Source organism: Puma concolor, chromosome C1 (assembly GCF_028749965.1).
Source record: "Puma concolor isolate L17-30 chromosome C1, mPumCon1.1.hap2, whole genome shotgun sequence".
Classification (NCBI taxonomy): Eukaryota; Metazoa; Chordata; class Mammalia; order Carnivora; family Felidae; genus Puma; species Puma concolor.
Window position 1 is genome coordinate 20,723,335 of NC_141674.1, and position 13,719 is coordinate 20,737,053.

General features: G+C 51.8%; 1 protein-coding gene across 7 annotated transcripts in view; it reads right to left on the reverse strand.

Moving 5' to 3' along the window:
- Positions 1-13,719, reverse strand: part of AHDC1 (AT-hook DNA binding motif containing 1) — a 64,240-nt gene that overhangs the window by 38,244 nt on the left and 12,277 nt on the right. The window lies entirely within an intron of this gene.

Sequence of the window (13,719 nt, forward strand, 5' to 3'; positions counted from 1 at the left end):
GCCCCTCCTCGGGTGAGCACTGATGGCCTGGGCACTCCCTCCCCAGCGGCGGACTCAGGCCTCACTGGATAGCGCCACTGTGCACCAGTGGCCAATCATCGGCCTCGATTTCCTTACCTGTAAATTGGGGATGTGCTACCTGGCTTTATATGGTGGGTACCGAATGAAGGTTTTACTTGCTGTGTGCCTCTCTGGGCAAAACACCTTCCCTTTTGAGGGCCTCAGTTTTTCCATTTATAAAATGCGGGGGTCAGAGAGAACTCTTTTCAGGGGAAGAATCCCTTGCATGTGAATAATGTATTTTCACTTACAACTCAACTGAACTTATCAACTACCCAATGGTAATAGCCAACACTGAGTACTTGCCCTGCATGTATTAACTCACTTCATTATAAGGTTCCCATAAAGTAGGTAATATCCCCTTTTTGCTGATGACGAACTGAGGCTCAGGAAGGTTAAGTGACCTGCTAAAGTTCACACAATGGCAGAGGCCAGAGTCAGATAAACTTTGGCTCCAGAGTCTGAGTTAACTATTGAAGTACAGTGCCCTGAGATCAGCAGGACAAACACCCTTCTTAGAGGGAAGGAAACAGGCTCAACGTGTGATTTGCCAAAGTTGCCTTTGGCCAGTTAGTGGCAGAGGTGAGCATCCAATGCAGATCTTCCAATTCCTAGTCTAATACCCCACGGCAACCCTCTGAATCTGTTCAGCTTCTGCCCTGGGGTAGCTAGCAGGTTTCCCTGGGATGGAGTCCTAGAAATGAGCACATAGGCACTATCCCCATGGCCACAAAGCTTTGTCTAGGGCCCTGGGGATCACCCTTGGTTCCCAAGGGTCTGACCCAGGCTCCTGGGCCCACAGGGTTCACTAACCCACCAAATTCTAGACTTAGCCTAGCCTCAGAGCCATGGGAGTGAAGGCACCTGGGGGTGCGGGGAGATGGCACAGAGGGGTAACAGCCTGGGACAGGGCATGGAGTTGCTTCCTGCCCCCCCCCTCCCTCCAGCAAGGAAGCACAAAGGCTGGCAGGCCCCCCACTCCGCCCCGGAAACCTGGCAGTTTATTTCTGTCTCTGGGCCCCCTGTTTCCACACAGTCAGTCCAGGAAGGCTGGCAGCAGCTGGCTTGGAGGGGTGGAGCTCCTGCTCCCTCAAGGGTCCAGCTGCTACCCTGCCCCACCCCCACCTGCCAGGCCAGACCAGACTCCAGAGTCGGAGGTGACTCTGGGATGAGGGAGGGAAGAGCTGGAGGCCACCTGGTCAGGACTGCAAAGGAGGGACCCCCTCCCAACTCCCAACCCAGAGCCTAAATGCTCCCCTAGGGTGAGCCAGTCTACATCCACTTCAAGTCCACTAAGAGTATAACCCCTGGCGTGTCCAACTCTATTCACTCCAGATCATTCTGGCTCATGACTCATCTGGATCCTGGTCCCAAAGAAAAGCCCATTTCTAAACCTGTGCTGCCCAATATGGTGGAAACTAACTTGAGCACTGGGAATGTGGCTAGTTGGAATTAAGATATGTCGTAAGCACAGAATATGCATCAGGTTTGGAAGCCTAAATACAAAGAAGAAAAAAAGGAAACTATTTTATAATGATTATATGTTAAAACAGTAATGTTTTGGGTATATTGGGTTACATGAAATACATTATTAACATCAATTCATTTATCACTTTTAATTTTGTTTAATGTGACTACTAGAAAATTTAGATTACATGTATGGCTCCCATTACATTTCTATTGGACAGTGTTGTTCTAGATCATATGGTACTCTGGCTTAGGGCCAAGACTTTGCCTGCTCTAGATCAATATCTGTGTGGCTTTAGCTCACCCACTTCCCTATATTCAGACCACAACCTTACGTGTTGGTCTAAATCTCACCACCCCACACCACCCCACCCCAGCTTTCTGTGAATCTAGGCTCAGCCAGAGATTACGGCTTAGTCTGCTTTAAACCACTGTCTATTACATGTCTTGTTCACCAATTCTCAATATCTGGATCCCAGCAAGAGTGTGGTATGGACTGTTTTCCATGTTAACCGGCCTGATAGCCTGAGGCCACAACCTTATTTGCTTAGATCACTGTCTAGTAACATTTAAGATCTAGACATCCTTAGGAAGAATGAGGTTCTAGATCAAGAGTTGGCAAACTATGGCCCAAGAGCCAAATCCAACCTGCTGTTTATAAAAACAGTTTGATGGGAACACAGCCATGCTCATTCATTTATGCATTGTCTATGACTGCTTTCAAGGTACAATGGCAAAGTTGAGTAGTCATGACCAACACCCAATGGTCTATAGCCTAAAATGTGTATTATCGAGCTCTTTACAGAAGGTTTGCCAACCTCTGTTCTAGATGGCCAAGTCCAACCCACCATAAATCTAGATTCCAGCCTAAGGCTATGCCCTAGTCTAATCTAGATTACCTCCTTCCAGATGGTACTGCTGACCAGGGTCTAAACCAGAGCCTAACATGCACCACATGCTGCTTGGGTCCAGATTCCACTCTCATCTCGGGAGATGGGCCCCAATACTCTTTTCTGGGATGGAAAGGGTGTCTCCACTTCTGAGCTCCCCTAGAGGGATCAAAGCCCACTGGCCCTTCCTAATGGCCTTGGGAATGGGAAGGGAGGGTAGATACCAGAGATCGCACTGGAGGCTGAGTCAAAGAGTCAGGAGTAAGTCCTCTCTTGCCAAGGGGCCAGAGCATAATCTGACCTAGAAGACAGAGTAGCCCCATACCCTACTTCTTCCCAGCAGTCTCCAGAGCAAGTCACTTACCTGGGAGTCATGTGGGACAGGTACCCTCCCCCAGCCCCCCCCAGAAGCTAGACCAGGGAGTTTCAAATGGAGTCTTCATCTCTAGCTCCTCGCTTCCAACCACCTAGCACCTTGGGACTGAGTGGTACCACTATCCTTTTCCACAGTTCACCTCTAGCTGTGCGTTTCCACAGCTTTCTTTGAAAATCCTCCCACATCTGACCCCTCCCTGCCATGTCCCCGTCCTCCATACTAGAATCCTAGCCTTAATTTTAGCGGTGATGATCTTGGGCTCTCGAGCTGACAGACCCAGGCTCCAAGTCCAGCTTTGACTTTGGGCAAATCACTCCACCTCTCTAGGCTTCCTCAGTTTCCCCATCTGTAAAACAGAATAATAATAATGGTACCTACCTCACAGGGTTGTTGAACAGACTTCACAAGATCATGATGTATACCACTCTGCCAAGCCCCTGGCCTGTAATAAACATGTAATGCTACCCTGCTATTTTTATTACTATTGATCACCTAATTTGGTTCCATGGATGGACTCTGGCAGATCTGTAAACCTCCCAACATTGTAACCAAAAATTTTTTTTTGTATTTTTCTCAAGAGAAGTTCCATCATCTTCTCAAAATGGATCCTTTGCTCAAATATTTAGGGAAAAAGAAAAAAAGAGAGGGGGTGGGGGAGTCTTTAGTTCAATCCAAATGGGGAAATAGATGGGAAAGGACTAGCCCAGGGCCCCTCAGAAAATGTGAGGCAATAAATAAATAAATAAATTAATTAATTAATTAATTAATTAATTAAAAAAAAATAATAAAGTAAGAAAGAAAATGTGAGGCAGACCCAAAGCTAGCAGTCAGGAATTCATCTCCCAGGTCCCTCTTTCCACTAGTCCAAGCTGTTTCTCCAACCTGACCTCACCATTTCTTTCTTGCTCAGCTAGGACAGTCCCCCAGTGGGCTCCCCACCTCCAAAATGCCTCCACTGAACCTCCTCTGCCTAGTGCCACATTTGTCTTCTTCAGTGTCATTCTCGTGACACAATGTCCCTGCTCCAAAACCTGTCATGGCTCCCTACTGCTGCTGAGGTCTTTAGCCTGACATTCAAGAGCCTTCACAGCCAGCTCTGGCCCCCGCCAACCTCCTTCCTTGTTGTGGCCTCTTGTCTGGTCAGTGGAGCTAACTTCTTCCTCTCCTCTTTCCCCCTCCCCACAGTCTCCATACCACCCACACACTCACTCAGTTCTGGACAGATTCTGCCCCTTTGCTCAATCACACAGTGTCTCGGGCCCAGCCTGCTGCCCCCGCTCTGCCCTCAGGGCTGCCCCTGGGTCCAGCCACTCTCTGAACTCACCCTGATCAGGCCATGCTGGGGTATGCTGACCGCATCTCTGGCTCCAGGAAGCAGGCCTCTGCCCCTGCTCTCCAGTTCAGCTCCATCCCTGGTCACTGGCCACTGCCCATATCCTCCCCCATTAACCCTTCTCTCCTCCTGTCCTCTAGACTCTTGGGAATAACACTCTCTCGTCACCCGGAGTCCTAGGGAGCCAGCACTATCCTCACAATTGTGACTCCTGGGTCAGATTCTTCTCTTTGAGCCTCAGTGTCCTCATCTACAAAAGGGGGACAGCAACACCTACACCTTGAATGATTCTCATGAAGGAAAAACACCTTATAAACTGGAAGGTGCTTTTTCTACTAAAACCCGCTATACAAATAATACTAATAATAATCTCCATTTATAAGTTTACTTAACCCTGCAACCCTGGCCTTCCCCAAGCCCTTTCCCTGTTTCATTTTTCTCCTTGACACTCATCAACATCTAACACACCATGTACTTTACTTTATTTTGGTGTTAACTGTTTCACCCTCTAAATGTAAGCTCCTTGAGGGCGGGGGTTTTTCTCTACTTTGTTCTCTGCTGTGTGTCCTAGGAAAGTACCTGACACTAAATGTGCACCTGGTAGTTGGGGAATGAATGAATGAATCGAGTGCTTACCGTGTGCCAGGCCCTGTGCTAATCCCTTCTCACAGATTGTCCCATCTTAGGTGGGTGCCGGCATTACTCCTCACTTTGAAAATGAGGCCTCAAGCAACTTGCTCTGATCGCAGCCTGGCTAGGATTTGCCTCCAGAGCCTGCCCTCTTGATCACTATGCTCTATTTCCTGTCCAGACGGGGGGTTATTTCTATTTCTATATTAGCTAAGCCTCTTGAATCTGTCACCCTCCCTATTTCCCTGGGGCTGTCACTCTCCCTAGGCCCCTGAGGCCACCAGTCCTCCCAACCCTCATTCTGACCTCTCTTAGCCATTTCCTCTACTTCTCAGCCCTAAACCATTCTTCTCATTCTCACCTCTGGGCCTTTGCTGATACTGTGGGCTATGCCTGGAATGAGCTGGCTCCCCATCGTTTTCAATTGTGCCCATTTCTCAAGATGACCTCTTCCAGTCTTCACTTGCTCCCTACCCTGAGCTCATACCTTGTTTACTGCCGGGGAAAACCACTGGGGGAGCATATACTGACTTGGTCCCTTCCCTCATTGTTTCCTGAATTTGGAGGCCTTGCCCACTTCTGTCCCTCTCCTGGCAAAGTCTCCCCCTCCTTCCTCTGCTGGATCACTGCCCCCACCCTACAACATCTCTTAAGCAGGTTTATAGCTTTGTGATTTCACAGCCTGGCTTTTGAGTCTCTCAATCTCCAGCTGTACCCCTTACAAGCTGTGTTTCTCTGGGCATGTCACTACACCTCTTTGAACTTGTTTCCTATCTGCAAAACGGAGATAATACAAGTACCTGAGCTAATATGCCTGGCACATAGTAAGCACTCAATAAATATCAGCCTGCTGTTACTTCTACAACATTTTATTGTGTCACTCAACTCCATTCTAAAAGCCTCAGCCTCTGCCTCCTCCCTGAATAGCCACCCCCAATATGAATAATGATAATAAGATTGCTAACATGTATTGACCACTTATTATCTGCAGTGAGTAGCAATATATTTGGTACCTAGCAGGTACTCAATATTGCTTACTGAATAAGTGAATTAACTAGTTTAATCCTCATAATACCCTGTGGGGGGTGGGAAACACTATTATAATACCATTTTACAGATAGGAAAATCAAGGCCCAGAGAGGGTAAGCAACTCGTCATGTTTGGGATTTAAACTCAAGCAGCCTGACTCCAAAAGTGAGATTCTCATTACCCTCCTCATCCTTACCGTTCCCATCCTGATCTGCTCCAATACCAGCCCCAGGGGTGGGACCCTTTCCTTCTCCAGAGATTGGCTCTCAGCATCTATAGATGGATGTTCACTGAGCCCCTGCTCCAGAGCACCCTTCGCACTTTATCTCCTTTGAACCTCCTAAAACCCTATAGAGTCAGTGCCATTTTTATTTCCCCTTGACAAGTGAGGAAACTGAGGCTTAGAAAGGAGTCAAGTAACTAAGGTTAGTTACATGGGTCCAAAGCTCAAACTCTTTTTGTCTGCATCATGCTTTGTGATGTTTTTCTCCTGTTGTCTTATACAACTATTGGTAACTGTTCAGACACATCTGCCTTGTTTTCCCAGACAGCAAGCTCTCTGAGGGCACAGTCTGAGGCCCACCTTAATTGTCCCCCCAATCCTCCCCCCCCCACCCCCACCATGGCCAGCACTGCAGCCCAATCCAGGCTCCACCCAAGGCTTCCTAATTGTTGACCTGTGCCTTCCAGCCAGGCCCACCTGATGCTCCGACTGCTTCCCCCACAAAAGAGGTCTTGATTTGTGGGATCTGTCTGCCTTAGCAGACTTTGGGGTTGGCGAGGGTGGGGCCAGATCTCCCTTTCAACTTAGACTAGAGACGCCCCAAAGATGCCACATCTCCAGGGAATTCAGGGCTCCCATCTCCCACCTACAGCATTAAGAGGGGAGGGGAGTATGGTAGTTCAGAACAAGGACTCTGGATCCCAGAGTTCCAAATGCAAAAGCTGTCCACCAGGTACTAGCCATGGGACCTCGGGCAAGTTACTTAACCTTTCAAAGCCTGTTTTCTTTTTAAAAAATTTTTCTTATATTTATTTATTTTGAGAGAGAGAGAGAGAGCGAGAGAGAGAGAGCGCGCGCACATGTGCACAACTGGGGGGTGGGCAGAGAGAAGGAGAGACAGAATCCCAAGTAGGCTCTGCATCATCAGCACAGAGCCTGATGCAGGGCTCGAACTTAGGAACCACGAGATCATGACTTGAATCGAGATCAAGAGTTGGATGCTTAACCGACTGAGCCACCCAGGTGCCCCTCAAAGCCTGTTTTCTGATATATAAAACAAGGATGATCATCATAGGGCTGCTTTAATGATGAAATGAATATCCATTTATAAAGCTAGAAGAGTACCTGGAATATGGGAAATGCTATGTAAGTGTTTGCTAAATAAAAGTAGGGCTCCACCTAGCCATGGAAGGGCCCCCCTGGTATGGTACAGTGCAAGTGACAAAGCAAACCCCAGTTCCAAACAGACAACTGAAGACACACAGGGAAATGGAAACAGGTGGCAGAGACCTCACACCTCGGGAAGCCCCCTGTGGCAAGAACCCACTGCTCTCCCCACATCCTCCAAAGCCAGAGGACCCCATTTCCTGGCTCCATCAGTCTTCTGACCTAATCCCCCCTACCCTAATCCCCAAGCCACTTCCCTTCCCCTCCCTCCCACTGTTAACTCTTTCTACGCAGCCAGAGGGATGACAACCAGAATCCGGGCCCTGATTCTCTTAGTTGCTGTGTGACCTTGGGCAAGTCACTTAGCCTTTCTGGGCTTCATTTCCTCATCCCTACAAGGGAGGTCCATCCTAGAGATTAACTAATAACTGAAAACATGCTGTGGATGTGTTTGCAGGTGGGTGGACACGCTACGGTGCTATAGGCCTGACCACACAAATGTGTGTGCTCTTTGGGCACTGGAGTGGGGAAGGGGGCTGCCATTCAAAAAGCAGAACTCCACTTTGAAAGTTTCCTAAGCCAGTCTCTAAGTACTGCTTGGGTTGCATGCCAAGCTCCCTACCCTCTAAACCCCCACCCTCTGACATTAAAATATATTTACTGGGGCATAGGCAAGGGCCTTGGCCTCTCTTTACTTCACATGAAGCCCTGAGGCCAACCTGGGGAGAGAGGAGTAGGAGGCATCACAAGTGAGGAGTGTGGGGGGTTGGGGGGGGGGCTTTTGGAGGAGAGCCAGGGAGAGTAGAGAAGACCCCGGGTTGAGAAGGGCAAAGACAAAAAGGAACATACCCCCAGGGCTCTCCCTCTCCCCCATAGCTGACTCAGCAATCACCTGGCCTGGCCTTCCACCCCTCCGAAAAGAAGAGGAGCCAGCAGCAGCAAGTTATGATAGACGATTACCGCCGTTAATTAATTAAAATAAACAGCAAATTAAATACAGCAAAATTAAAATAGTACAGGAAATTAATTCTCTACCAGCCCCACCTCACAGGTGAGATGCTTAAAGGGCCCTTTGCAGCTAGGATCCAGGGCAGCTGGGGGGTCACCAGAACCTGCCTTATACCACAACTCCTGGCAACCCCAAATATCAATGGTGGAGCCCACAGGCATTTACCTGCCTCCTCCCCGCCCCCCCCCCCCCCCAAACGGGCCTCCTGGCTCCTCGCCCCCAGGGGACTCCAAGCCCGGAGCCACATTCCGGAATTCCAGCCCTGCTCCTCCCTGAGTGGGCAGGAAGGGTCCTGACACCCCTCGGGCCAGGGATTGGGCACTGTGCCCTCCTGGGCACATGGCCCACATCTACCACTACAAGGGTCAGGGCAGGAGGGAAGAGGGACCTTGGCCTTCTCTCCTGGGTTACCTCTGGGACTTGAAGTCTGATCCTGGCAAAGATGCCTCTTTTCCATGTTGAGCTCCTGGCCCCTCACTCAGAAGGCCCCAAATCTGTCTCTGGGGAACCCCTCATTTTGTTCCTTTCTTTTGCTCAGAATGCTCAGGAAGAAAGCACTGCTGAGGCCCAGACTTCTAGGCCAGATGATGCCCTGCAAAGTTGGCTAGACCAAACCCTAGGACATGATACCAGAATTCCCTCCTACTCAAGACTAATCACCTCATCACACAGATGGGGAAATTGACACCAAGGAGGGCACGGTATTTGTTTGAGGTCACCCAATGGCTTAGCAGCAGAACCTGGAGCACAGTCTCTAATGACCACATTCCGTGTCACCACCAACAAATCAGGTTTCTAGAGTGCGGCTCAACCCCATGCTGACCACCCCTTTGCCGGTCCGCTGGTCACCTGGCCCCTCCTCCATAATCCCATCCCAAGACTCCCCAGTCTGTGTCCCACACAACAGCCAGATTAGACTCCTTGGTCTGCCCAAGGCCAACATGCGGCTATTGTCCACATGGTTCTCTTTATCTGAAGCCCCTCCCTCCACCTCTGCCTGCCCAAGTTCAATCAGCCTCTTTAGGGTCTGGCTCAATGCCAGCTCCTTCGTGAGCCTCCCAGAGCCCTGACGGGTGCTGCCTCATCCTCCTTTAATCTTCCAGGGTGCTTCGCCCGCATCCCCACGTTCAGCCCTATCTTGTCTGCGTGAGCCATGGTTACCAGGTGCTTGGGCTACCCAGAGCTGCAGACCACCTCACCTCTGGGCCCCAGCCCTGGCAGAGTACCCAGCACTCAGGAGGGGCTCAGTGCTCTTCATCCGATGTCCCCGTGCCCTACTGTTAATGACAACAATGGCTATCACTGATTGAACATTTACTACAAGCCCAGCTCCTGTACTGTCCCACTCTCGCATGATGGACCCAGCTTAGAGGTTGTGTGACTTTCCTGAGGTCACACAGGAAAGAATGGGGAATGCCACAGGTCCTTGCTCCTAAATGAGCCTCCTCTTCCATTCCACTTGCCTCTTCTAGATCAGACCACCATCATCTCCCATCTGTACCACGTAAGCCTCTCGACTAGCCTCCCTGCCTCCAGTCTCTTCCTACCTTACTTTGTCGCTAAAGACTTCCCATACTCCTTGTGGCTCACTAGACAAAATTCAAATCTGTGATCACAGCAGCTAAACTCTGTGACATCTGGCTTCTGCCTTCTATGCAGCGTCTCTTCTCAACATCACCCCTGTGCCTACCATACCATACCATACCTTGATTTATTTCCAGGCTTTGCATATGCTGTTCCCTCTGTGTGGAACACCTTCCCCATATGTTTCCTCTTGTGAATTCCTACACATCCCTCAACATACAGGACCCAGGGTTACCTTAAAATCTCATCAGGTGAGATAAGCAACAAACTGGTCACAAAACTGAGAGCTCTATGAGGGAAGGGCCCGTGTCCCCCGTGTCCCCAGTGCTTAGCCAATAATCCATGTTCAATCAACATTTGTTGAACGGACGCTCCGTATATATGTGTTGGCTCAACAGAGAAATGACAGAAGAGTACCAGGCCACAGCGTACAGGGCTGGAGGTGGAGGGGAAGGGACTGAGGCCAGGCAGGCCAAGGACGCGGTGGAGAACGGTGACAAATACTGTCAGGGGCTGCTCTGCGGCAGAGCTACACTCTTGGCAGAGGGAATGTTTGTGAGAGACAGAGGAAGGAAAGCGATGGTGTGAGGGAGGCTCTGAAAGTGTGTGCGCGCGCACGCACGCATGTGAGAAAGTGGCGAGGATGCATGTCGGGGAGCGGGTGTGTGTGCTGCATTTGTGAATGAGTCTGTGAGAGAGAGGGTGGGGGATGTCAAGGAGCGCACGTATATGGGCCTGGGGGGGTGGTCTGTGTGGGAAGGGGAGGGTGCCCGTGAAAGAGAGCCTGTGTGCTGGGTTCGTGTGGGTCTGTGTGAGAAAAGGTGAGGGTGTGTGTCACAGGGCTGTGGGTGTAGGTGCTCGAGGTCGTGCATGTGTGCTTGGGGTGGCGGGGGGGAAGGTGACGGAGAAAGACAAGGAGCAAGAAGGGGCCATCTAAGGGGGGGGTGAGTGAGAAACTCTGTGTGGGCATGGCGGGGGGGGCGGGGTGCTGTAAGCATGCGCAGGGGGAGACGGTGTGCCTGTGTGTGTCCAACAGGCAGGGTAAGGTAAGAGATGTCGCAGCTCTACTGAGGGTGTGGCTTCCATAGCCTCGGCCATGGGCCCTGTGCCAGAGGTGGGGGCTGGCCCTGGGCCCAGGGTGGGGGGCTCTGAGAGATTCCTCAGAGTTCTCCCCGGAGCCACAGGCGCCAGATTACTATGTCCCCAGGCAGGGAGGCCGAGGAGGCCCAGATGTGCGTGCTCCTTACATCTGTCCACAGCAAAACCTCTGGGCATTTATTTGTCTTTGTCTGTGTCTGTGTCCGGGTATGCACGCCTGTGCTTGTGTGCGCACTGCCGGCTGTGTGTCTGTGCCTGTCTTTGTCTCTGTATGTATCTGGGCCTTTGTCTCAGTGTGTGTGCCTGTTGGTCTATGCCTGTCCGCATGACTGTGTCTGGGTTTGTGTGTGTCTAAGTGTATCTGTGTCTACGGGGCACTGTGTGTCCTTGATCTGTGCCTGTCCAAGTAGGGCTGCCGGCATCCCCCCGGACTGCCTGTTTGTAGCTGTGGGTCTATGTGGCCTTGGTGTGAGTGAGGGAATGTTGTGCTTTTGAGGCTGTGTGTCTAGATGTGAGTGTTTCCTTGTACCTCCGTGGGACTGTGCTGTGTGTTGTATTGTGGAAACATTTATCTGTGCCTGTGGGATGTGCGTTGTAAGACCAAGGATATGTGTGTCTCTGTGCGCGTGTGTGTGTGTGTGTGTGTGTGTGTGTGTGTGTGTGTGTTGGGTGTGAGGGTGTGAGGGGTTTGTCACAGACTGGTGAGCAAGTTAATCTCAGACTCCGTGACACGTGGAATAAAATCACGCTCCCATAATGGGATCATTCGTCTTCCTGTCCAAGGAGAGAACCAACTCTTCACCCTCCGCCCTGGGGGAGCCAGTGGGGCCAGGGCCGGGCTCAGCCCCCATCCAGGCCCCCTCTGGCTTCAGTACCCCACCCCCACCCCTCCTCATCTGCACCAGGCCCATTCTGCCTCCAGAGTGCCCTGGTGCCCACTGCGGGCTGGGCTGGGCTCCAGGACATGTGACCCAGAGCCTTAGAGGCCTGTCCTGGGCCCCCCAGCCCCACCCACTACCAAGGAGAGCCCTGCCCCAAATGGGAGGGGGAATGCAGGAAGGAATCTTTGGGCCCCTCCTCCTCCCGGAGGGGAGGGATGAGCTGCAGGCCGGGCCGGGATTTTCCATCTCTCAGCAACAAGATTCCTGGTGAGCAGGCTGCGGGGTTTGGCAGGGCGCCTGCTGGAGACCCGCCCTCACCCGCCAGGACGCCTGGGTCCCCAGGGCCAGGCAGCAGTGGGTTCCCTGGGGAGCCAGGAGGGCCCCAGAACTTCAGCTTACTGCTGCCCAGGCCTGTGGGAAAGCCAGACACTTCCAGGCTCTACCCCCCCCCCCCCCACCAAACCCCCAACCAAAGATGGCTCTCCAGGCCTCTAGGCGAACCATCACCCTTCCTCTGGCCTCCCCCTAGCCTCAGCCTTTGCTTCAGAAAGCCGTTCAGCACCACCCACTCCCCACCTGAACCTTGGCACAGGCCCAGCCTGGGTTCTAGACCTCACCTCTGGGTTTGAGGGCTCCCAAGGCCAGGGCTGTGCTTCTCATCTCAGACTGGGGCTTCTGAGGACAGGGCCATGTGTCCTGCAGCTGTGAGATCCCTCTTGGACTTAATGCTCCTTCCTGATTGAGCGGACAGGCATCAAGAGAGGATTTCAAACTCAAGGCTGGGGAAACTGAGGCACTGAAGCTCTCTGCCCTACCTACCCCTATGAATCAGAGGCCAAATGCAGTAGTCTAGAGACACAAGATCCTAATTTTGTCCAACAGCAGTGGCTGCCACTCTCTTCCCTATAGGGGGTACAATGTCAGGAGGGGCTGAGCATCAGTTGGAGGGTAAGGGGAATGAGAAGGTGGATTCCCTAACCCCCCAGCCTTGGATGCACAGCTGGAGAGCAGGTTTGGTAAGAGATTAAGGTCGAGGAGGAGGAGAAGTGAGTTGCTCCAAGATTTATGAGCCTAACTCTTCTCCCTTAAATTCCCCTCCAAGCCCCCAGCCCCAGCCTGGTCCCTCCAGGGTCATGCTGTGGCCCCAGGCCAATGTCAGGGCCCTAACCCATCGATCAGCTGTTGCTAGGGAGTTTCCACCCCAATGGGTTCTAAAGGGAGGGGCTCAACTGACACTAGGGACCCAGATTGATTGGGAGGGGGCATGGCCCTAAAGAGGCAGCCAACAGCCCCCTACACCCTCCCAGTTGCTGGGGGCTCACAGACTCCAGGGAAGAAGCAAAGGCTGGTGGGTGGGGCCCAGGAGGAGGTAGCCTCCCAGCCAAGGCACCACACCCAGCCCCGCCCTTTCAACAGGCCAGGAGACCTGGGATCCCTTGGGGCCCTACAGCTCACTGGGTGTGTGACCTTGGGCGGTTGCTGCTCTCCAGGCCTCAGCCTCCACACCGCACAATGCAGGAAGTGGCTCACATATCCCAGGTGTCCCCTCTTCAGTTCAGTTCCCTCAACACTTAGCCCTGCCCTCTCTCTAGTCCAAAATCTGGGCCACATGGGGTGAGTGAGTATGGGGCAGCTACCTGGAGGAATCCCTGAAAGCCGTTCAAGTCACAGCTGAGAAGCTTATGGTGATCACCCCTCCACCAGGCATCCGTTTTCCAGAAGAGTGAAACTGAGGCCTTGAAAAAGGGTCTGAGTCTGGACCAAGAGTTCTACTGAAGTGTTACTGATGAGGTGGTTAAGGGCATGGTCTCGGGACAGGAAGACCTGAATTAAAATTCCAGCTGCGCCAGAAACTATGTTAAGTCCCTTGCCTTCTTGCAGCCTCAGTTTCCTCATCTGCAAAGTGCATAACGGTGCCTCCCTCCTTGAACTGTTGAGTGGAAATGAGAAGATGCACCTCAGGGTTTGGTGC